Source organism: Geotrypetes seraphini, chromosome 5 (assembly GCF_902459505.1).
Source record: "Geotrypetes seraphini chromosome 5, aGeoSer1.1, whole genome shotgun sequence".
In the NCBI taxonomy this organism is placed as follows: domain Eukaryota; kingdom Metazoa; phylum Chordata; class Amphibia; order Gymnophiona; family Dermophiidae; genus Geotrypetes; species Geotrypetes seraphini.
Window position 1 is genome coordinate 184,870,149 of NC_047088.1, and position 23,699 is coordinate 184,893,847.

A 23,699-nucleotide genomic window follows, 5' to 3' on the forward strand; every position below is an offset into this window, starting at 1 on the left:
TGTCTATATTTCATAGCATGCTAATTCAAAGGGGGCATGACCACGAGAAGGGACAGCAGGGACAGCAGTGAAGCTTTGCTGATATCAAACAACTTACAAAAATATGAGCTTCTCAAGCATTGGAGAAAGGAATAAAGATAGATAAAAGGAGAAAAAGGCCTCAGAAGCAGGCCTCTCATTCTCTTACTAGAAAGGGTATTTACCTCAGAGGCTAAAAGAAAACGACTGTAATTTATCATCTCTAATACAAACTTCATAATTAGTTCTACTCTATAGAAATTATTATGCTAGAAAGTAAACCTATCTTTTAATTGCAGAGCTCAAAAAGACTTGGCCAAACGATGGTAGCGAGCATTTTGCTAACTTGCTGCTTCAAGGTATAAGGACCTTTACTTTTTAGCCTATTAATTTTTAATTCCACTCTTTTAATAATAATGAAGTTTGTATTAGAGACTATATAAATTATTAAAGGTGGCTTTTCTAGCCTATGAGGTACATATCCTTTCTAGTCAGAGAATGGGGGAGTGCTCTTGACAGAGTTCTGAAGCAATTTCCTCCTTTAATTTATCTTTATTCCTTTCTCCATCGTTTGATAAGAAACTCATATTCTTGTAAGTTCTCCGATTGGGGGGCACCTCCAGAAATATAGACACAATATTATATAGTGGAATGCCTGCATTTGTATGCCTAACTACTATCAGTCAGACATTAACATTTGCATCAGCCTTTGGAAGGCATAAGTGTTTGCACCTAAACTTAAGCATGATGGTCCAGATTCTATAAATAGCACTTAAGTGCAAATTCTATAAGAAGTGCCTAAAAAGTTAGGCGCTGAACTAGGCTCCATTCGGCGCGATTCAAGATTAATTGTGTGCTGTTTAGTGAATCACGCTGAGCGGCACCTATTTTGGAGGCACCCAATAAATAGGCCAGCTCTAGGCACAACTAAAACATAGGCGCCCATGCGAGTGCTTAAACATGTTTAAGAGCAGTGATTCTGTAACAAGGCACCTAACACAAAGCCACGCCCACGCCTAACATGCATAGCGCCTATTTTTTTTGAAGGCCGCCTAAATTTTTGGAATCGCCTTTTTACAGAATCACTCTTTCTTGATAGGCGCCTAAGTTTCAATTAGTGCTGATTAAAAAGTTTAATTGAGCTTGTTATTCAATTTAGATAGGCGCCTATTTAGTTTGGCGCCTCCAAAATAGGTGCCTAACATTAGGCGCTGATTACAGAATTTGGGCATTAGAATAGTGCACGTAACCAATCTAAGCACCTAACTTAATTTTTTTAATTGGCTTAATCAGTGCTGATAATTGAAAGTGCCATAAAAAAAGATTTTAAAAAATAATTTGCCAGTAGGCACCTACCACTTCCAGGTAGGCGTCTACACTTAAGTGCCTTCTAGTATCTACCAGCAGCTAGGCATTGTTTGTTGTAGATTTGGGGCAGAGTCTGGGCATGGATTGACTTAGGCAAATTTATTTAGACCAAGAAAACCTTGGCCTAAATGGCAGTGTACCTATTGGCACCTAAGAACCCTTAGGCACAAATTATATAAACGGCGCCTAAAGTTAGGCACCTAAGTTAATTGGCAAAATACCCTTAATAGCCTCAGTAATTGGGGAAAAAATTAATTGGGTGATAGGCACCTACCGCATGGTGCTTAACAGTTCCTAACACCTAAGTGGGTGGAACATGACTTAGGCGATACTAAGCGCGATTCTCCAAAAACTTAGGTGCCTGAAATGTAGGCCTTTAAAATCATCGCCTGTATTTCCAGTGCCTAAGTTCTTACATATTTAAAATGAGGGAAGCCACTGCTTACCCTGGGATTGGTAGCATGAAATTTTGCTGTTATTTGGGTATCTGCCAGATTCCTCTAGCCTTGATTGGTTTCTGCTGGAAGCAGGATACTAGGCTAGATAGACCTTCAGTCTGCCCCAGTATGGCTATTCTTATGTTCTTGTGTAATACAATACAGAGGCTTATATTCTGCATCTTATCAAAAAAGGTTTAGTGCAGATAACAATAAGAGGTCAACTGATGGGGAACAATCATTCTCCAAAATACACATGTAAAATTTCTACATGCGTAAATAGAAATTGTAGAAATCTGTTATTAACACATATAAGGGGAAAGTTATCAAGGTGTGGTAAAAGGCATCTTGATTTATTGTGGAAGTCGCCAACCTGTGGTATCTCAGTATTGCAGGTTTCTAACCCCCTTGGAAAAACAGTAATGCTGCTTGTAAGCAAGTTTCTGAGCCATCTCTTAATATTCAGATACTGTATAGTTCATTCCAGAGTTTCTCCAAAATAAAGTTATTCCCCAGCCCACCACCATCATCACCTCCTCCCTTATATGGAAACATGACCCCTAACAGTAGTACCACAAGACCACCACTGGATGGAGCAAGATCTGGTGAGTAGGGTGAATATTCTATGCACTGAAACCTCAACTGTGTGTTTTGCCATTCTTCTGAGCAAGTGCAGTGTTTTGCAAAAAGAGAACTCCTTTCCACTGATTCCATTTCCTTTTTTCTTTCAATGCCTCCTTTAATTGACAAAGTTACAGTTCTGCTTTACAGTTTGGAAGGTAGTCAGCCATTACAAAACCTTCCTGACCCCAAAACACAGTGGCCATGTCCTTTCCTGCTGACTTTTGGGTCTTGAATTTCCGTGGCCTTGGAGAACCTGAGTGCCGCCATTGCATGGGCTATTGTTTTGTCTCAGGATCATAGTGGTCTAACCATGTTTCACCAATAGTAACTAGTCGTTCCAAAAAGATGGCACCAACTCACTGAAAATGATGCAAAATCAACTTTGAAGTGTCTACCCAATGTTGTTTCTCATCAATGTTCAAACATTTGGGCACCCACTTGGCTGACAGCTTTTGCATACCCAGCTGCTTGTGGATTATACACCCCATGTATCCTGGATATCTGTAGTGTCTCAGCAATTGTTTGAGCTCATATTTGCCGATCTGCCAAAATCAGATCATGAACATGGTCAACAATTTCAGGAACTGACATTGTTTGAGGCTTCCCAGAACTTGCTTATCTTGAAATCTGCATTCTGGAAGTTTGCACATCACTTCTTCACTGTGGAATATGAGGGGCATTTTCCCATAATGTTTGCAACATATATTCATGGATTTCCTTTTGCAGGAATAGGAATTTCATGACAGCTCAGAGTTCCACAATTGGAAATTTCACACTTTTCGTTGACATTGTTTCAGATCATTGATTGAAATATGTCAAAAACATAGCATTATGATTCTGCAAATTGGCACTTTGCAAAATAAAACAACACTCTTTTCATCTAAAGTGGCAAAATAATCCTCAGAACTTTGGAAGTTAGTTGGGCTGAGAACTTTTCAACACCCCTTCATATGTCCAGCATATTTTATAAAGACACATAATTGCATATGTAGGAGTATACTGTCAAAATTGTGGCTAGATTGAAGTCAGAAATATTTACACCTGCTTGGAAGCTAGACTGATAAGTAGGGCTGTGGAGTTGGAGTCAGAGACAGAAGTAATTTTTGAGCTGTGGAGTCGGAGTCAGTGAAAATGTGCCAACTCCAACTCTGATTCCTAAAAGAGTTAAATTATATGTCATGCAAATATTATACTGCTTACATTTCTTATTTCACAGTTAACAGTTTGATTAACCTATTTGTTTCAGGATATGTATTACTTTTAAAATATATTTTGATATCAAGTTCTTTGATTATTACAAAATGTAATATAATATATTTTATGATATTTATATTAATGGAAGTGACACCTAGAGAATGACATGGCGATGAAGTAGGGAATCTGAGGAGAGTTCTAGTTTATTCAGGGGAGTCTTTGCCTTTGGAGAGGGAGAGAAAGGGAGGCCTGGAAACTCTGGCCCCTGCTTAGATTTTACAAGCTAGTCTCTTTAAGAGCTCCCCAAGAACACATATTGACAGCCTGAAGCTCCTGACAGGAAAAATAATGCCAGATTTGAACTGAAATAACACAGCTTACAACATTTAGACAGGCTGCATTATTCAATTTTTATAACAAGATGTTCAGCAGGCACTTCAATGGTTTTTAATGTATCTCATTATTTTAAACTCACAGTATCTTACACTAACATATTACGGTAAAATTACTGTTTATCTTATTATTTTATCTTACACTAACACGTGTTATGGTAAAATAACCACAATTTTTCCATTTAACATATTAAGAGGCAGATGGACGATGTTCTTGGGGAAGAGCAAGCTATACAGGAAAGGAAGATCTTGCTTGATGAACTTATTGCACTTCTTCGAGGGAGTAAACAGGCAGATAGACAAGGGTGACCCGGTCAACATTGTATATCTGGATTTTTAAAAGGCGTTCGAATTGAGGGTGAAATACTCATGTGGATTAAAAACTGGTTGGCAGATAGGAAACAGAGAGTGGGGGTAAATGGACAATACTCGGACTGGAAAAGCGTAACGAGTGGAGTGCAGCAGGGTTCGGTGCTTGGACCCGTGCTCTTCAACATATTTATAAACGACCTGGAAATTGGTACGACGAACGAGGTGATTAAATTTGCAGACGATACAAAGTTATTCAGAGTAGTGAAGACACAGAAGGATTGCGAAGACCTGCAATGTGACATAAACACGCTCAAGAAATGGGTCGCAACATGGCAAATGAGGTTTAACGTGGATAAGTGTAAGGTGATGCATGTCGGTAACAAAAATCTTGTACACGAATACAGGATGCCGGTGCAGTACTCGGAGAGACCCCCCAGGAAAGAGACTTGGGAGTACTGGCAGACAAGTCAATGAAGTCGTCTGCGCAATGTGTGGCGGCAGCAAAAAGGGCTTACAGAATGCTAGGAATGATTAAGAACGGGATCACAAATAGATCGGAGAAGATTATCATGCTGCTGTACCGGGCCATAGTACGTCCCCACCTGGAATACTGAGTCCAGCACTGGTCACCGTACATGAAGAAGGACACGGTACTACTTGAAAGGATCCAGAGAAGAGCGACAAAAATGGTTAAGTGGCTGGATGAGTTGCTGTACAGTGCGAGATTAGAGAAACTGGGCCTCTTCTTCCTTGAAAAAAGGAGACTGAGAGGGGACATGATCGAAACATTCAAGATAATGAAGGGAATAGACTTAGTAGATAAAGATAAGTTGTTCACCCTCTCCAAGGTGGAAAGAATGAGAAGGCACTCTCTAAAGTTAAAAAGGGATAGATTCCGTATAAACGTAAGAAAGTTCTTCTTCACCCAGAGAGTGATAGAACTCTGGAAAGCTCTTCCGGAGGCTGTTATTGGGGAAACACCCTCCAGGGATTCAAGACAAAGTTAGACAAGTTCCTTCTGGACCTGAACGTCCGCGGTAAGGCTAGTCTTAGTTAGGGCACTGGTCTTTGACCTAAGGGCCGCCGCGGGAGCGGACTGCTAGGCACGATGGACCACTGGTCTGACCCAGCAGCGGCAATTCTGATGTTCTTATGTGGTAGATTATTCCCTTAACATATGCTTGTGTAACATGTTCTCAGTGAACAGTTCAGGGCATATTATTTTTCCACTTTCTTTTTTGTTAACTTATTAACATAGAGGTCCTTTTACTAAGGCGCGTTAACCGATTTAGCACACTAAAGATTAGTGCACGCTAAATGCTAAGGCCCATTATATTCTATGGGTGCCTTAGCATTTAGCGTGGGCTAAATCGGTTAGCTCGCCTTAGTAAAAGGACCCTATAATGTCATTGAAAAAGGGAGAGGCAGTGTTTTTCTTTAATCAAAATGATAACTTTGTTCTTAATAGAACTTTAAAACATCGTCTTCATTATCAATCGCTAAATTGATCCAGCATATGTTAAAGCCAATACATATTCTAGTAGTCAAGGAAGGTATAAATGGACTAGCCTCCCATAGGCAATAGAAGTATAGGGATTTTCATTGGATATTCATTTAGAATTGGATTACCTATGTTTTGGTTAGGAAACTGAAAAGTTTTTGGTTTTTTGGTTTTTTTAAAAGTTTTCTCAGCATTATGCTATTGCTTTTACATATTTGTTGTCTTATGCATCATGTCTTATGTTTTTGTTCTCTGCCTTAAAAATATTTCTGAACAAAAAACAAAGAATGCAAATGAAAACCATTCTGCAATTATTTTTGCCATTTTAATTAATTATTATTTTTTTAATATGCTACTTGCAAGCCTGGGAGCTATTGGAGCAGTATGCATTCAAGTACAGTAGATTTTTTTCTGGGTTTGGACAGCTCACACTCTGAGTTTGTACCTGAGGCAATAAGGAATGACAGCATTTTACAATTTCAAATCTTTTACTCTGTGTTCTGTATTTTGTTGTTTATAACCCTCTTTCACAGAGGAGTGACATGAAGGAAGCTATTAGAGGTAAAAGAGAATCCTTCAGTAAGTGGAAGAAGGTTCCAACTGAAAATAATTGTAAACAACCCAAGGAACGTCAAGTCAAATGCAAGGTGCTAATAAGGAAGGCGAAGAGAGATCTTGAAAAGTAGATTGTGCTGGAAGCGAAAATACACAGTAAAAACATTTTTAGGTATATTAAAAGAAAGAAGCTGGGAAGAGAATCAGTTAGACTGCTAGATCAGTGATTCCCAACCCTGTCCTGGAGGAACACCAGGCCAATCGGGTTTTCAGGCTAGCCCTAATGAATATGCATGAGAGAGATTTGCAAATGATGGAAGTGATAGGCATGCAAATTTGCTTCATGCATATTCATTAGGGCTAGCCTGAAAACCCAATTGGCCTGGTGTTCCTCCAGGACAGGGTTGGGAACCACTGTGCTAGATGACCAAGGAATAAAAGGGGATCTCAGGGAAGACAAAGACATAGCGGAGAGATTAAGGCCCTCTTTTACTAAGGTGCGCTAACTGATTAGCGTGTGCTAAACGCTAACGCATGCAAGTTAGTCTATGGACACGTTAGCATTTAGCAAGTGCTAATTTGATTAGCACACGCTAATTGGTTAGTGCACCTTAGTAAAAGAGGGGATAAAAGAATTCTTTGCCTCAGTCTTCACTGAGGAAGATATCGGGGAGATACCAGTACTAGAAATTGTATTCAATTCTGATGAATCAGAGAAACTCATACAAATCTCTGTAACACTGGATGATGTAATGGGTCAATTAAACAAATTGTACTGTAGCAAATCACCTGGACCAGATGGAATACATCCCAGAGTGCTGATAGAATTGAAAAATGAACTTGCAGAGTTATTGTTAGTAATTTGTATTTTTTTCTTTAAATCCAGTATAGCACCGTAAGACTGGAGGGTAGCCAACATGACGCCAATTTTTAAAAAGGGTTCCAGAGGTGACCTGGGAAATTATAGACCAGTGAGCCTGATGTCGGTGCCAGGCAAAATGGTAGACTATTATAAAGAATAAAATGACAGAACTCATATACATAAACATGAATTAATGAGAGAAAACCAACATGGTTTTAGTCAAGTTTCAAGTTTATTAAAATATTTTTTAAACTGCTTAATCAGGTTTCTAAGCAGTGCCTCACCAATCTACTGCATTTCTTTGAAGGGATGAATGAACATGTGGATAAAGGTGAACTGGTTGATATTGCATATTTGGATTTTCAAAAGGCATTTGACAAAGTACCTCATGAAAGATTTCTCAGGAAATTAGAAAGTCATGGGATAGGAGGTAATGTCCTTTATGGATTGAAAACTGGTTGAAAGACAGAAAACAGAAAGTCAATATTCTCAGTGGAGAAGGGTAAATACTGGGGGTCTGTGCTGGGACCACTGATTTTTACATATTTATCAATGATCTAGAGATGGGAATAACTAGTAAAATAATTAAATTTGCTGATGACACAAAGTTGTTTAAAGTTTTTAAATTGCAACAGGATTGTGAAAAATTGCAAGAGGCCCTTGTGAGACTGGAAGACTGGGCATCAAAATGTCAGATGACGTTTAATGTGAGCAGGTGCAGTATTCCCCCACAAATTTGTGGCTCGGGAATCGCAGACTCACTCATTTGCAGTCTGCTCTGACTGCCTCTTCCTGTAGTAAAGTCGGGCTACACCAATCAGGAGCTGCGTGTCAAAGCAGCACCTGATTGGTTTAGCCCGACTTTATTACGGGAAGAGGCGATCAGAGCAGACCGTGAGTGATTTTCGTTACTTGCTGGTGCTCCAGCTGCCCTCTCTTGCCTCCCCTGGGTTTTTCAAAATTTGCAGGGATCCCTGGAATGGAACCCCCACAAATTTTGGGGGAGTACTGTATGTGGGGGAACTGGATCTATAGCTATGTGATGCTGGGTTCTGTATTAGGAGTCACTACCCAGGAAAAGGACCTAAGTGTCATTGTTGAGGATATGTTCAAACCCTCAGCTCAATATATGGTGGCAGTTAAGAAAGTATATACAATGATAGGAGATTTTTTTTTTTTTTTTTTTGGGGGGGGGAGGATCCCAAGGACTGGGTTGAGAATCTGTGCTTTATACCCATCTCATTCAAGTCTTCTGAAAGGTCACTATGGAAATACATTTTTTAAATTTTAATTTATTTTGCAGCCTTTATATAGCACTCTTAGAACAAATAACAGAGTGGTATACAATTACATCAAAAAGGGATTGTAAAACTTCAAAAATACATAAAATAGAGTACAGTGATATAAAAAAGCACAAAAGAAGGGAATAATTCTTCTCAGAATATTTCTCAGACAAACTTTCTCTCTACACCACAAAGGTTGAAATCTACAAAATCCTGAGTGGAGTAGAATGGGTAAAGTGGATCGATTTTTCACTCCATCAAAAATTACAAGGACTAGGGGACACTCAATGAAGTTACAGGGAAATACTTTTAAAAACAATAGGAGGAAATATTTTTTCACTCAGAGCATAGTTAAGCTCTGGAATGCATTGTCAGAGGTTGTGGTAAGAGCAGATAGTTTAGCTGGTTTTAAGAAAGGTTTGGGCAATTTCCTGGAGGAAACGTTATTGAGAAAGACATAGGGGAAGCCACTGCTTGCCCTGGATCAGTAGCATGGAATGTTGCTACTCTTTGGGTTTTTGCCAGGAACTGGTGACTTGGATTGGCCACTGTGAGGACAGGTTACTGGGCTTGTTAGGCCTTTGGTCTGACCCAGTAAGGCTATTCTTATTTAAGAGAACGCTATTCTCCCAAGATGAACTATGCCTAAATATACTATCACTCCCTCAATCCTTCACCAGAATCTGTAAGTAATCCTCTACGAAGTTATATTGCAACATACTGTATATTGTAACACTAGTGAATATAAACTGTAACCCGTTCTGAGCTCTTTGGGGAGGATAGGATATAAATCTAAATAAATAATAAAAAGCTATTTTTAAATCATGATTAATCACATTGTGTGGTAGCGATTAATCATGATTAATATTTAATATTTTAAAATAAAATACAACAAACACATAATTCCTGAAATCAAGCATAAATTAGCACTAACTTCCAAAACAAGGATCCTACTTATAAAAATACAGTGCCCTAAATATTACAATGGGACCCCAAAATATCAATATATCTATAGCAGTGGTCTCAAACTCAAAACTTTTACAGGGCCACATTTTGGATTTGTAGGTTCTTGGAGGGCCTCAGAAAAAAATAGCTAATGTCTTATTAAAGAAATAACAATTTTGCATGAGGTAAAACTTTATAATTTATAAATCTTTCCTTTTGGCTAAGTCTTAATAATAATATTGTCATTTATAGCTAAAGAGACATATGATCAAGAAACTGATTTATTTTACTTTTGTGATTATGATAAACATACCGAGGGCCTCAAAATAGTACCTGGCAGGCCGCATGTGGCCCCCGGGCTGTGAGTTTGAGACCACTGATCTATAGGGTAAACTGAACAAGCCAAATTACTACAGAATGCTACATAAAAAATTCATGCTAACAGAATACATCAGTCCCACACATGGAACACAAATGCCCAATACAGAATAACTGACCACAAACTATAAACATAAATTAAACTGAAACCCCTTGCTTGTAGTACAGTATCAGAGAAACAAGACTGACATTTCATCCTAGGCAAAATATAAATAATATGGCACATGCCAGGAATGGTTTTAGGGGAGAGTCCCAAGCCTGCCAGAAGCTGAAGGCGGCTCAGCCAGCCCAGTAATAGACTTTGGGGTCCCTTCCCAACTATATCAGCTGCATGACTGGTGATCAGGTCCCTTCTTATCAAAGCCTTATTGCAGACTGAATAGCATTAAAATGAATATTCCTCCTCTGATGGTATTTCTGCCTTGCAAATGATCTGCTTCAGATTTTCCCTACTGATTTTCCATTTGTTATAATGAGGTACTTGGGGGTTTTGGTTGCTGATTACCCATAATTACTGTCAGTATTTCATGTATGGTGGTCTCTTGGTCTAACTTGTATACATGATCCTCTCAAAAGTCTCCTTTTATCTTGAGTCTTTGAGTTCTTCTGCCAAGTGGTTTATTCCAGGGATAGTGTTTTCTTGGAAGCTATTCCTATGTATTCCCCTAGTTTTCCCTATGTTTAGTAAGAATAAGCCTATTATCGTTATATAATAGATTTTTAACCACTTCATCTTCCTTCTTTCCTTGATGTTGTTCTAGAATAGGGTGTAGTCCTTAAAGGTGGTCATTATTCCTGAGTTTCCCCTTACAGGCCTCCTAGGACCCTTGTGCTATTGTCTCGATAGAGAGGTTTTTACTCACAATTAAAGCTGTAATCAGTCCCAGGAAAGGTGTTTGATAGCTCAGCATGTGTCCTTCCTGTAGACTCTCTCCACCAGACTCTCAGTCCATATGAAAGTCCGCGGAACTCGTGAGAACTTGTGGCAGCCTTTCAGTGAGCAGCTCAGTTCTGGGCAGGAGGGAGGAAAGCTCGTTCATGCCCGATACACCACTGGGCCACAAGAACTGGAGGCGGCCTTCAGAGAGGGTTCAGCATGGGGCAGGAATGTGGAAAGCTTGTTCCTACCAGGTACACCACTGGACCAACAGGGATTTAAAAAGGTACGCAGGGGGAAGTGGGAGGGAGGTAAAAAAAATTGGCAGAGTCGACTGGGACAGGAGAGATCCCTCCTGTTCCAGCCCACCAGGTCATATGGCAAGCCCAGTGGAGGCCTGCAGGACATCGGGAGAGAGGGAGGACAGAGTACAGGGCAGGGAGGGGGGCTGGGTGCAGAGCCTGGCAGGGAGTGAGGGGGGCTGAGTGCAGAGCCTGGCAGGGGAGGGAGTGAGGTGGGGCAGGTAAGGCACATGAATATTAACCCTTCCCATTTTATATCTGAGTCAATCTTTTTTCCTTCTTTTTTGGGGAAAAGGGGTACCTCATCTTATTCTCAGATCGACTTATATTTGAGTATATACAGTATTTGACTTTTCACTTATTCAACAATGGGTCATTCCCATTTACATTGGATAATCGAGACTGTAGAATTTGAGTTTAGCACACATCATCCTGGCACCTTACTTTAGCTGGCCTTTATAAAAGTACCTCTTTTGTGGACTAGATTTTAACAATATATTGTTGGTTTATTGTTTGGGATTTTGTTTTGCTACTATAATGTTTCTATTTTTGTTATTTGCTATTCTTTGTATTCTAAATTTGATAATCTTAAAAAAAACACACACACAACAGAATGCAGAGATAGCTTAGGTACCTCAGCAATGATGTCTATTCTGCTAGAAATTTCAAAGAAACTGGGTAATGTTGAAAGAAATGGAGATAACAAGGACGGAAGCCCTATGTATCATATCAAATAAACTGCATAAAAATTTCTAAATACATATTAACAATTATTTAATAAACGGTGTTCCTTCCTTGATACCAATTTTATTTAATATAAACATAATTTAACTGCACACAAGTACTCATCGGCAAAATTATTTTGTTTCTCAAATAATCAGGCCCTAAGGATTTTGGAATGAATACAAAGTTTAGCTTATTTAAGTTAGACACTAGATGGCAGCAATTTACCACCTGGGTGCATCATTTTTAAAACCCACAATGTAAATATAATGATGATATTCTGACACCAGCAAAGATGCTACAGTGAACAGTTATATGCCTCTGGATGACATTTTCCCTTTTTCTATTGCATGCACGTTTGGGTAAATATTGGTTTGGAAACTAGCATCTGCAAAGTAAAATGGACAATGACTTCAGAGGTCAGAGCAATCTCAGTGGCAATTTTTCAGAGCAGGTAATAGAAGTGATTAACATTTGTTTCTGTATTATTTGGGCAGCTCCTTTTATCATTCTGTATGTACAGCAAACTCCACTTTCAATCAACGTTTATTCAAAGATTTTATCAGCAGGATCACATATAGTCCCGCGAGAATTAACGGCAAAGCCATAAAGGACGAAGCACGGGGCCGACCTGCAGACGCAAAGATCGCTCTTGCTCTGCAAAGCTGACGGCGCGATTCGAGGGAGGTAAAGGGAGGGAGGTAAGGGAGGGCGGGGGGGATGATTTTTAAATGCTGGATAGGCACCCACTGGGCCGGCTTGCAAAACCCATATATAGGCCTTGGCCTATATATGGGGAAATACAGTAAATCCTGGTACACAAGTTGCGTGCAGATACCCAGAATTCTATTACATTATATGCATCTTTTAAGGATACTCCTCCTCCCATGGCCACATCCCCTTTCAGATTGTGTGCTATGGAATTTCAGCATGCTGTATTATAGAATAGCGCATAGCCCTTCTAATATGCAACCACTAATTGGTGCCACTTAATGTCAATAATTGATAGCACTCAAGGGCAAGTTGGATGCACACCTTCTTGCAAATCACATTGAGGGATATGAGTAAACAAGGTTTCTCAACAGGGAACACCTGGCTTGGCCTCCGCGAGTGTGGGTCGCCAGACTGGATGGACCTAGGGTCTGATCCGGCGAAGCCATTTCTTATGTTCTTATGTTCTTATTAGTGTTAATTGACTTGCTAACCAGCTAGATTGTGCATGTACCTGTATATATATGGATCACATCCAAATTTGGACAAGGAAATTTGGGCATTCTTTATAGAATCTGGGGGAATGTCCCTGTTAAAAATTATACTTTAGTATACTGTCATTGTTTTAGTCCAAGATATTTTAAATTTCTTGATCTTCATTCTTGTAATCCATATTCCCATAAATGCCTATTAATTATCATCTCTCATAGGGGTCCTTTTACTCAAGGGTGTTAAGCCCTAACATGTGCTTTGTTCATGAAAAACAGTCTACAAAATTCTTTATAATATTTTGCAATATTCTGCCTGTTACTGTTTGCTAACTTGCGCATTAGCTATTGAAAAAAACATATTTTTGGAGGAATTATCTCATGGATAGAAAATGGGCAAATAAATATCAACCAGCTAGTGAAATAGCATTGATGTGTGCTAATTGGCTAACACTGAATTAACATGGCAGCACTTAGCTCTTCCTAAATAAGAGGTAAGTGCTCGCATTATAATTTTTTTATAAGTAATGCATGCTAATGCAAACAATCCACTGATGAAAACAAAAACTGTGGATACAGATGTTCTGGAGATAATTTATTAAACACTGACATATAAAACCATGAAAATTCAATTAAAAAAGTACAATGATAAAAAATACTGTGATAAAAATCCAACCGGACCCACATTGTACTTTTTTAATTGAATTTTCATGGTTTTATATGTCAGTGTTTAATAAATTATCTCCAGAACATCTGTATCCACAGTTTTTGTTTTTGTTTTCATCGGTGGATTGTTTTCACTGTGGATCATTGGGTCTCCCCATTTTTCTTTGTTGTGCTAATGCAAACACACAGGGCTCCTTTTACGAAGCCACGTTAGCGGCTTTATCGCACGCATCTTTTTAGCGCGTGCTAACCCCCGCGCTAGCTAAAAAACTACCGCCTGCTCAAGAGGAGGTGGTAGCGGCTAGTGTGGCCGGCAAATTAGCCCACGCTATTACGTGCGTTAAACCGCTAACGTGGCTTCGTAAAAGGAGTCCACAGTCTTGAAAAATTGAATCTGGGCTTAATGCACAGGAAAGTCCCACCGTAAGATGTGCTAAACTCAGATTCTAATTCGAAATTGTAAATAGGCTCTATAATCTGATGTCCACTATCTGCAGTCCCGCTCCTATCATTTATTTTACTTATTATATGAATTTATACAACTATTCTAAAAATAATTAATATATGGTACAAGTTATGTAAAATCTTTGCTAATTAGCTGCTACCAGCATGACTTTTGCTATTCATGAACTGAAAATAAGCAGCACCAAGACACCAAATACAAAAGAGACAAAGGCTGAAATCATTAGCAGTCTAAGCAGTGAACCCACTCTGAAGAGTCAAACTATACAGTCTCATATCAGAAAAATGCCTTTCTAATCACCTTATTAAATACAATTTATTGGTGACGTTAAATTTAACTTCTTCCTTTTATATTTAATATCCAGTTCAAATTGGCACAACTGTGTAGTACTTTAGTTTCATAAGTTATATTTATACCATGCTTCTGCATCAAGCATCATGTGGGGTCAATTTAAAAAAAGGCTGTTCTATGTGCAAAGCCTCTTTAATGTGTGGAAAGAGCCTTTTTATAAATGTTCATGGTGGCACACTCAGATAATACAATGGACTTGATAGAGCAGTGCATAGGCATTCCTGGGGGCTGGGGCAGAGCAAGGGAGGGTGTGCAGAGTACATGGATATTTTATGAAATGCACTGAAAAAGGAAGACCAACCAAAAACGCTAACTGCAACTAAAATTCAATAAAGGCTAATACGTGGTCACTGATAGGAGTCTCACTCAAAACCGCAGAACAGCGAGGGGAGAAAACAAGCCTCAGAGTCATGTAGCAGCACAGTGCAATCACTAAACAGCAAGCTGCCATATAATAATATCCCACTTGGATAACAGCAAAGTCAGCATGAGAAACTGCCAATCAGGTGCATACAAAAGGGAGGGAAAAAAGGAACTTACCTTGTATTCACCAGCATGATTCCAGATATGCGGGACTTCACTCCGCATGCAGCCTCTACTCCCGATATGAGATTCCTTGTTTCGCCATGTTCAGGGGAGAAATAAATCCAGGAAACTGCTTTCACGCACAAGTCCACTTTGTTATGGCAGTCAAGTTTTTTTTGATGCCAATGATATTATTATATGACAGCTTGCTGTTTAGTGATTGCTCTGTACTGCTACATGGCTCTGAGGCTTTTTTCTCCCCTCGTTTTGTGGTTTTCAGTGAGACTCCTATCAGTGACCACGTATCAGCCTTTATTGACTTTTAGTTGCAGTTAGCGTTTTTGGCTGGTCTTTCTTTTTGATTTCTGTTTTATAAAATACCCATGTACACAGTACACCCTTCCTTGCTCTACCCCAGCTCCCAGGAATGCCTATGCACTGCTCTATCATGTCCATCATATTATCCACCATGAACCTTTATTTTGCGTTTTTGAGTGAGACTCCTATCAGGGACCACGTACCAGCCTTCATTGAATTTTATTTTATAAAATACCCATGCGTTCACATAGAATTTAGTTCTTTGACAGGGTGCCCATACTTAGGCAGCTGGAGGGCAACTGTGGGCACCTATTCAATAAAAGAAGTAGGCATAACAATTCAGATGCATGTGTAGAATTTAGATGTACCCACCATCCTGTATAAACATCTTTAAAGCATATTTTGGTAAGTAGGAATTAGGAAACACATTTTTTTCTATTCTTTGCATTTCTTTTTACATACCTTTAGTCTTGATCACCACAAGCATAAACACACTATGGACAGTGAAGCGTAGATTCAAAAGAAGAGATTTTCAACTAGCGTTTGCCACCACATGGGTATACATCAATGCCCTTCTACAAAAATGCATTACGTTTTGGGCTCAAAGTGCTATAACACAGGATATTAATGTGCAGCAAGTCCAAAACTAACGCTGAATCAAGAAGTTTCAAATTTTATTAAAAATTTAATATACTGCCTGTCGTACTTCTAAGCGGTTTTACATAATAAAATAATTAAAGAGGGTGACAAACATGAGACAGCCAGGACTAACTGGAACAACAGGGTTAAAAGTAGGAAATCCATCTGTAAAATAGTAAAGCAAGTCCCCACTATTTTTCATTGCAGGTTGTGTGTTAACATTTAGATTAGCATATGGTATCTGCTCCGGGTTAAATTTTATCCGCGCTTACTGCCTCCTATTTAGGAGATGGTAGATGGTCCTACTTTAACTCTGTGTTAGCTGGTTAGTGCCGAGTAGGTGTATTGTACTAGTTAGCTAACACTTCCATGCCCACTCTCCACCCATCTTCATTCCGGACTTTTCATTCTTCGGCTGGTATCCGAGAGTACAGTTTGACTTCACAGCTGGTTCCTGAGGAAGGGGGGGGGGGGTTCTGTTCCCTTGAAATGGAGCCCCATTGGACGGGTCAATTTCAAGCTGGTTATTCCGCATTTTGGACTTACGGAGAAGCTAAGTACTCTCTTTTTGATTTTGCTCATTCTTGAACCAGCCCGGTTGATTTTGGACGCCATTTACCCCCGATGGGGGATAGAGACATTTGAACCATTCCACTGTGTTTTAGTGATTTTTTTGGTTTATTTCTCACTTTTTTTCACTTAGCACTTTTTGTGCACTAGTTTAATTCAGTTGGGTAACCCAGGGATGTTTCACAAGTAAATACCCTCGTGGGTTTTGATTGTGACAGCTGGTGTTTTAGGGACTTGTTCCCATGTGCAAGCTGTGAGACTGAGGGTATCCCACTCACACTAATTATTAGTAGCAAGTTGGTTGGCTGGTTCGACTGTCTCTATCCTCCATCTTGTTCTTTTGGGTTCGGGGGAACTTTTTGGTTTGGGCTGTTTTTGTAGTTTTCCCTATTCTGGGTTTTTGTATTGTTCGCTCTCCACCCATGCCATGCCTCCAGATAGAAAAATATCAGTAGCACATTGTTTAAAAAAGATAGTGGATCAATCACTGTTTTAAAATCGGCCAACAGCGATTGAATTGCTAGCTTTAGTAAGTCAGGGCCTTAGTTATTAAAAGAGGGGCCTTCTACTAAAAGATATTAATGAGCAATTATCCTCTAATTCTATAAACCTGAGCACACAATTTTATAATTAGTACACAAAATTGTACATGCAAGTTATAAAATAATGCCAAATGTAATTGCTTAAGCGGGTGAGTCCTTAAGTGGTGTTAATTGACAGTGATTGGTACCAATTTGCAGTTGCACACATAACTATGCAGAATCAGGCCTTTATAATCCACTTTATATAGTGTTTATAAAGCTCAAGTTTTCTAAAACTGTCACCAATTTATAGAACTAGAATGGAAACCAACTTTCTAAATTCTGAGCGTTATTTTGCTACTTTAGCTGAAATGAGTGTTATCTTATTTCATTAAGTGTCAATTTGCAGAAACAAAATTCTATGTTTTGATATTATTTCAGATCATTGATTAAACCATATCCATAGACAAGAAACATTATGATTGCCATTGCAATTAAAAGACATTCTTAAAAACTGGAAAAAACTTTTTTTAAAAAATCTTTATTTATTTTTAAACTTATAATAAGTGTGTCAATATGTTAAAACAGATTAACAATAAATATATTACTTAATAATCATCAATAGTACAAATGATATGCTCTTATCTCCCATCCTCCCCACCCTTTCCTATTATAAAATCAAATACCTTGTACAGTATGTAATAATAAAATTATCCCCCCCACACCTCATAATTGAACCTTTACATTTAAGGAAAAAATGTCACCTAATCAGTACAATATTTTGTTAATGGCTCTCACACATCTTGAAATTTCCTAAAACATCCTCGCTGTATTGCAATAAATCTTACCATTTTATAAATATGACACAAACTTAATACTCATTTCTGGTGGAATTCTGTGTGTCTTTTCTATAAATATGAGGCTAGAGCTTCTGAACGATCTAGTAAGATAAGACAGTTTATAGAAATCTAGTCTCCTTTGCATAGATATATAGACTCCAAAGTGTGAATATCATACTGGTTTAAAATATATGTTATAATTGAAATTGGGATGGGAGGAGAGCAGAGAGTGATGCTGTTCCTATTACATATTTGTTTGTGGATTTGATACAGTTGTCATTTTATATTACTTTTGAAAACTTTAATAAAATGGTGACCTTAAAGACAAGAAACATAAGAAAACCAGTGGAAAAAAGGGACTGATATTTTGCAGAAAATATCTAGCAAACTTGCTGGTAAATACGAGTGGCCACTGAAAAGTTCTCAGCCCAAACAACAAGAGACTGACATGAAGCCATGAAACTTACAAGTTATTCCACACTTTCTTGATACTTTTCATTTAAGTGAGGCAAATGATCTAGTAAAATGGGCACAAGAATAGGGAAACCAAGCCATTGTGATATCACCAATGAGGCTGGCTCTTAGGCATTGGTGGAATTAGGCATTATGACATCACAATACAAAGAGCAGCTGAAACGTTCTCAGCCCATCCAAGAAGAGGATGATGTGGAGCCATGAAACTTACAAGTTATTCCACACTTTTCTTGACACTCTTCATTTCAGTGAGGCAAATTCATCTAGTAAATGGGCACAAGAATAGGGAAATCAAGCCATTGTGACATCACCAATGAGGCTGGCTCTTAGGCACTGGTGGAATGAGGCATTATGACATCGCAATACAAGGAGCAGCTGAAAAGTTCTCAGCCCAACCAAGAAGAGAATGATGTGGAGCCATGAAACTTACAAGTTATTCCACACTTTTCTTGACACTTTTCATTTCAATGACACGAAATGAAATGAAAAGTGTCACTATGGGCTCCTTTTACAAAGGTGCATTAGGGCCTTAACGCGTGGAATAGCGTGCGCTATAATGCTGCGCACGCTAGCCGCTACCGCCTCCTCTTGAGCAGGCGGTAGTTTTTTCAGGTAGCGTGTGCTATAGCTTGCGCTAATCCGGTGCATGCGCTAAAAACGCTAGCGCACCTTTATAAAAGGAGCCCTATATCTTTTGTGAGACATGGAGACCAGAATTGAACGCAATACTCCAGGCGAGGTCGTGCCATGGAGTGATACAGAGGCATTATAACATTCTTAGAGCCTCTTCTATCCAACGGTGCTAGCAGTTTTTAGCACAGAGAGCTGTGCTGAATGGCCCGTGCTGCTCCCGACACTCATAGGAACTCTATGAGCGTCGGGAGCAGTGCGGGCCATTCAGCGTGGCTCACCGCGCTACAAACTGCTAGCGAAGTTGGATAGAAAAGGCCCTTAGTCTTGTTAACCATCCCTTTTTAAAATAATTCCTAGCATCTTGTTTGCTTTCTTGGCCGCCGCCACCACCGCACATTGGGCGGAAGATTTCATTGTATTGTCTACAATGACACCCAGATATTTTTCTTGGGTGCTAACCCCCAAGGTGGACTATAGCATCCGGTAATTGTGATTTGGGTTATTTTTCTCAATGTGCATCACTTTGCATTTGTCCATATTAAATTTCGTTTTCCATTTGGATGCCCAGTCTTCCATTATTTTAATTATTACATTCTGGCATGGATACTATGGGTTTAGCAGAGTGATGCAGTATGCAAAGCTCTGACAATTCCCATCAGCCCTCATTGGTTCACATTCACAGAAACCCAAACTTGAGATTTCGGTTTTGATTCCAGCCAAAACCAGGTGTTTGTCTGTTTTGCCTGTTTAGATTGTAAGCTCTTTCGAGCAGGGACTGTTTTCTTACTCTTTGTGACTCTATACAGTGCTGTGTGCATCTGGTAGCGCTATAGAAATAATTAATAGCAGTAGTAGCTGATAAGTTTTTACTGCAGTTTTGGTTTCAGCTGAAAGCTTCCAGATAATCTTGGCAGTTTTGGTTGAAATTGAAAAAGTTGTTTTGGATGATATCTAACTGGACATAGTGCTGGGTAGTGGGAACAAGTAGTGATATGCCCCTGCACCATAGAGCTTACAATTTGTGGGCCTCATTTAAAAAAAAAAATAAAGACATCCAAAAAGCGGCATAGGTCAGCACTCGGATGACATAATCATTGTGACGTCTTTTTAGTTAAGGCATGTTCTAAGCTTTGAGCATGCTTAGACTTGGACATCTTGCGGTAATAATCAAATCTTTCCCACCAAGACAGCGCCTGAGGTGGACCCCCCCCCCCTTACTTCACCACTGATTCTACCTAATGTACCTGGTTTAGAAGCATCTAAGTACCAAAAGGTACCCAAACCAACCAAATGACCAATGGAGGGATTAAGTATTAACCCCCACACACTCTTGTAGGCCCTAACCCACTTCCCACCCCCCAAAAAAATTTGAATTAAAGAGTACATACCTGTTTCTAGAACATCAGCATCTGATATGTAAAAGCTTAGTAGAGCATCACACAGGTGTCTTAAGTTGCCTGGTGAGTGGTCTAGGGAACCATAGAGAGAAGGACCAGGCCCATAAGCCACTCTAACCATTACATTTATGGTGGAAAGTGTGAGCTCACCAAAACCCACCAAAATCCTATTATGCTGATATATAGGTGTCACCTGCAGCCATAAGGGCTATTGGGGTGTGTAGACAGGTGGGTATGATAGATTTGAGGGGAATTTGGGAAGGCTGCCCATAAATTATAAGGGAGCTATGATTAGATGTACTTCTGGTGATGTTCATGTGAAGTTCACAGCAGTGCCCTCTAAGGTGTCCCACTTCTCTTTGGCATGTCTATGTGGCCAATCCATTACAATGCTGGCCCCTCTTATATTCAAAAGATCTGGATTTAGATTTAGAGCATTGCAGGTCACACAAAATGCAGCAGCATGTTTGATTACTGGTTTGTCTAAATATGATCATATCTCACCATATCTCCAAAAATTGCATTGGCTTCCAGTCGCCTTCAGAGTACATTATAAAGCATTGATGATTTGCCATCAATTTTTGTATGGAAACATCCCAGAATTGCTTAAAAGTAATATATTCAGTTATACACCAAAAAAGATCTTTGTGTTCTGAGAATTTAGTTTTACTGAAGGCATCTGTGAACCCAAGACTTGTTGAGACCAGTAAAAATGATTATCTGCTGTGCAGGAGTTAAGTTATGGAACTCCTTGGTGGGTCAGATATGAAATTGCTGTGAAAAAGGCAGGTTTAGAAAACTTTTTAAGACGCAGCTATTCATAGATGCCTTTTTTTTTTTTTTTTTTTTTAGCTATTTCTGGTAGTCAATGAATTATCCATGCTCTTTATTGTCCATATCATGGTACTTTTCTGAGGATTGTCTGTATGTCCATTTTATCACATGTCCATTTTATTATGTATTTGTTTATTAAGTGTTTATTTTAAATATTGTGCATGTAAATTATGTAAACTTGGACGTTTCTGTGGTTGAAAATGGCCAAAACAAAGTTAGATGTCCTAAGGTTGGATGTCCCAATGCCCAAAATGTAAAAATGGGCTATTTTTGAAAACAAATACAAATTTGGACATCCAGTAGTTTCCAAAATGCACGTTTCTCCGCCCCCGATTTTGGACGTCATGCAGGAAACATCCAAAGTCAGACTTGGAAGCACTATTGAAAATGGCCCTCTTTGTGAATACTGGAGGTTTTCGGAGACCATGTGACTTGTCTGTCCAAGAAATGTCAGTGGAAGAAGTGGAATTTACATTGCTCTCTAACCCAGTGATTCCCAAAGCTGTCCTGGGGGTATGCCAGTCAGTCAGGTTTGCAAATACCGCCTCCTTCAAAAATACAAATCTATCTCATATTCATACATATTCATTGTGGATATCCAGCTAACTGGCTGGGGTTTCCCCAGGACAATTTTGGGACCCCCTAATCTAACCACTTCCTCATTAATGTATGTAATATATTCTGCATCACTGAAGGCTAGCAGAGTGGTTGGACCAAACAGTTTATGAAGGGTTACTGTAATCCCTATACTAACCATTACAACCCAGTTAATTATAGGTGATTAGTGGTGGTTGTAACCCAGCATTCGTATTCATGCTACAGTACACAATGTTAACTAAACAATAGTTAACAGTTTATATTCTTCTTTTTCCCAATTAAAAGCTTTTTAACACATGCAACCAAATCCAATAATTACCTAACTGAGGGATTGGCATGGTTCTTGCAAATTATGTACCAAGATTCAGTGGAATGGGGGAGGGGAGGAGATCAGGTCTCCGGACTAGCAAAAATCCTATAGGTTGAGTTGAGCCAAACACCTCAGCTCCATGTGCTGTATTGTCCCACATTCCGTGTAGAACAATTGCTCTTTCTTCCATTTGTCTGGATACTTCTCTTTGTACATTTTTTTTTAATTATTCTGGATATCAAGTAGAGAGGGGGGACATATTTCAGTAAAGCTGGCATCCTTTAAAAGACAAGTATTTCACTGCCTTGTGAAACGGATATATAATTGCAGAGGAGACTGCTCTACCTTGCTGACAAGTTGCAACAGACTTCTGTGAAGGTGAAAGCAAGGCAGATTTTTTTTTTTTCTTCCCTTTTACAACAAAGCACATGGACCATGCCTGCTTTGCCCGCTTCCAGCACAGACCCCCTATCCAGAAACAACAGAGGTTCTCTGCTTTCCCGGGGTATACTATTTAAGAAGCAAAGTAATTTAATACCAGCGGCAGGCGGGGTCAGAATGATGTAACAGGAAGATCGGATGTTTCCTCGCTGTCGGATCACTTATAATCTAACAAACACTGCCAAGGCAATTCAGTAGAAACCCCTACTATCTGTAGCAGGAGAGCGTGCCCCTTCCATTAACTCCAACCTTCCGTTTACTGGATTACACGCAGAGAACAGGCTCGGATTGGATTCTTTCTGCCTTCCCCCTTACCTTGGCGTGGAAAGAGAGAGAAAAGCTCTTTTCAAATCTCCGAGAGCAGGATATCAAAAACTCCAGTGCCAGACACTGATTTCAAACGTTTTCATGGAAAGTTTGGCTGGTAAGTAGAAAACAGCTTCCAGATTTTAAGGACTTTTGACATGATTTGTCCATGAGACTTCAAACAAGTTTCTTTATTTGTTTTAATGACTAGCAGTCATTCCCAGTAGGAGATAGAAGTGTCTTTCGTTTCCTCATGCGATGGATAAAGGAAAGGTCAGGGGGATTACAGGAGGCTGCAAATACAGCACTAAAATTAGCACATATGATAATTTCTTGATGCTGGCTTCAGGTCGTACTGTATACAAATAAGCCAAGCACCCTCTCCCCCCCCCCCCCCCCCAATACCTCCATCCCTATCCGGTGGCATATCTTGAAAACTATTAATGAGTGAAGTAGGATTAAGTGGAACTGGCTGTCTGAGAGGCAGGCTCTGCTGGACAGTTTCTTCCACATCATATGGCATTGGCTTTTATCTACAGAGAAATTAAATGAGAGAGAATGATTTTCAAGTGTTCACCTGCTCTAATTTAGCTGATTTGGGAACATGCACGCCAGAGCAACCCCACACACATACATCTCCACAGCTCCCACGCTGCTTTCATTGACTGGATAAGAGGAGAAAGCTTGAGTTCATTTATTTTTCACAAATGATCACGATCTGAGATGAATACATATGTGCCTCAGGCTAAATGCGATATGGTTTGTGTTTTATTAGTTTTAATATAATGCTTTTCACGGGTAATGGCAAAGTGGTTTGCAATAATTAAAACTTGAAATGTGAGAAG

The 23,699-nt window shown here is 39.3% G+C and overlaps 1 protein-coding gene across 1 annotated transcript in view; it reads left to right on the forward strand.

Annotated features, from left to right (window-relative positions):
* The first annotated feature begins 22,626 nt into the window (after window positions 1-22,626).
* The window catches only part of CALCRL (calcitonin receptor like receptor), a 227,795-nt gene continuing 226,722 nt past the window's right edge, over window positions 22,627-23,699 (forward strand). The window contains exon 1 of the mRNA XM_033945195.1: window positions 22,627-22,972. The gene's annotated coding sequence lies outside the window, so the exon portion shown is untranslated. The remainder of the gene's footprint in view (window positions 22,973-23,699) is intronic.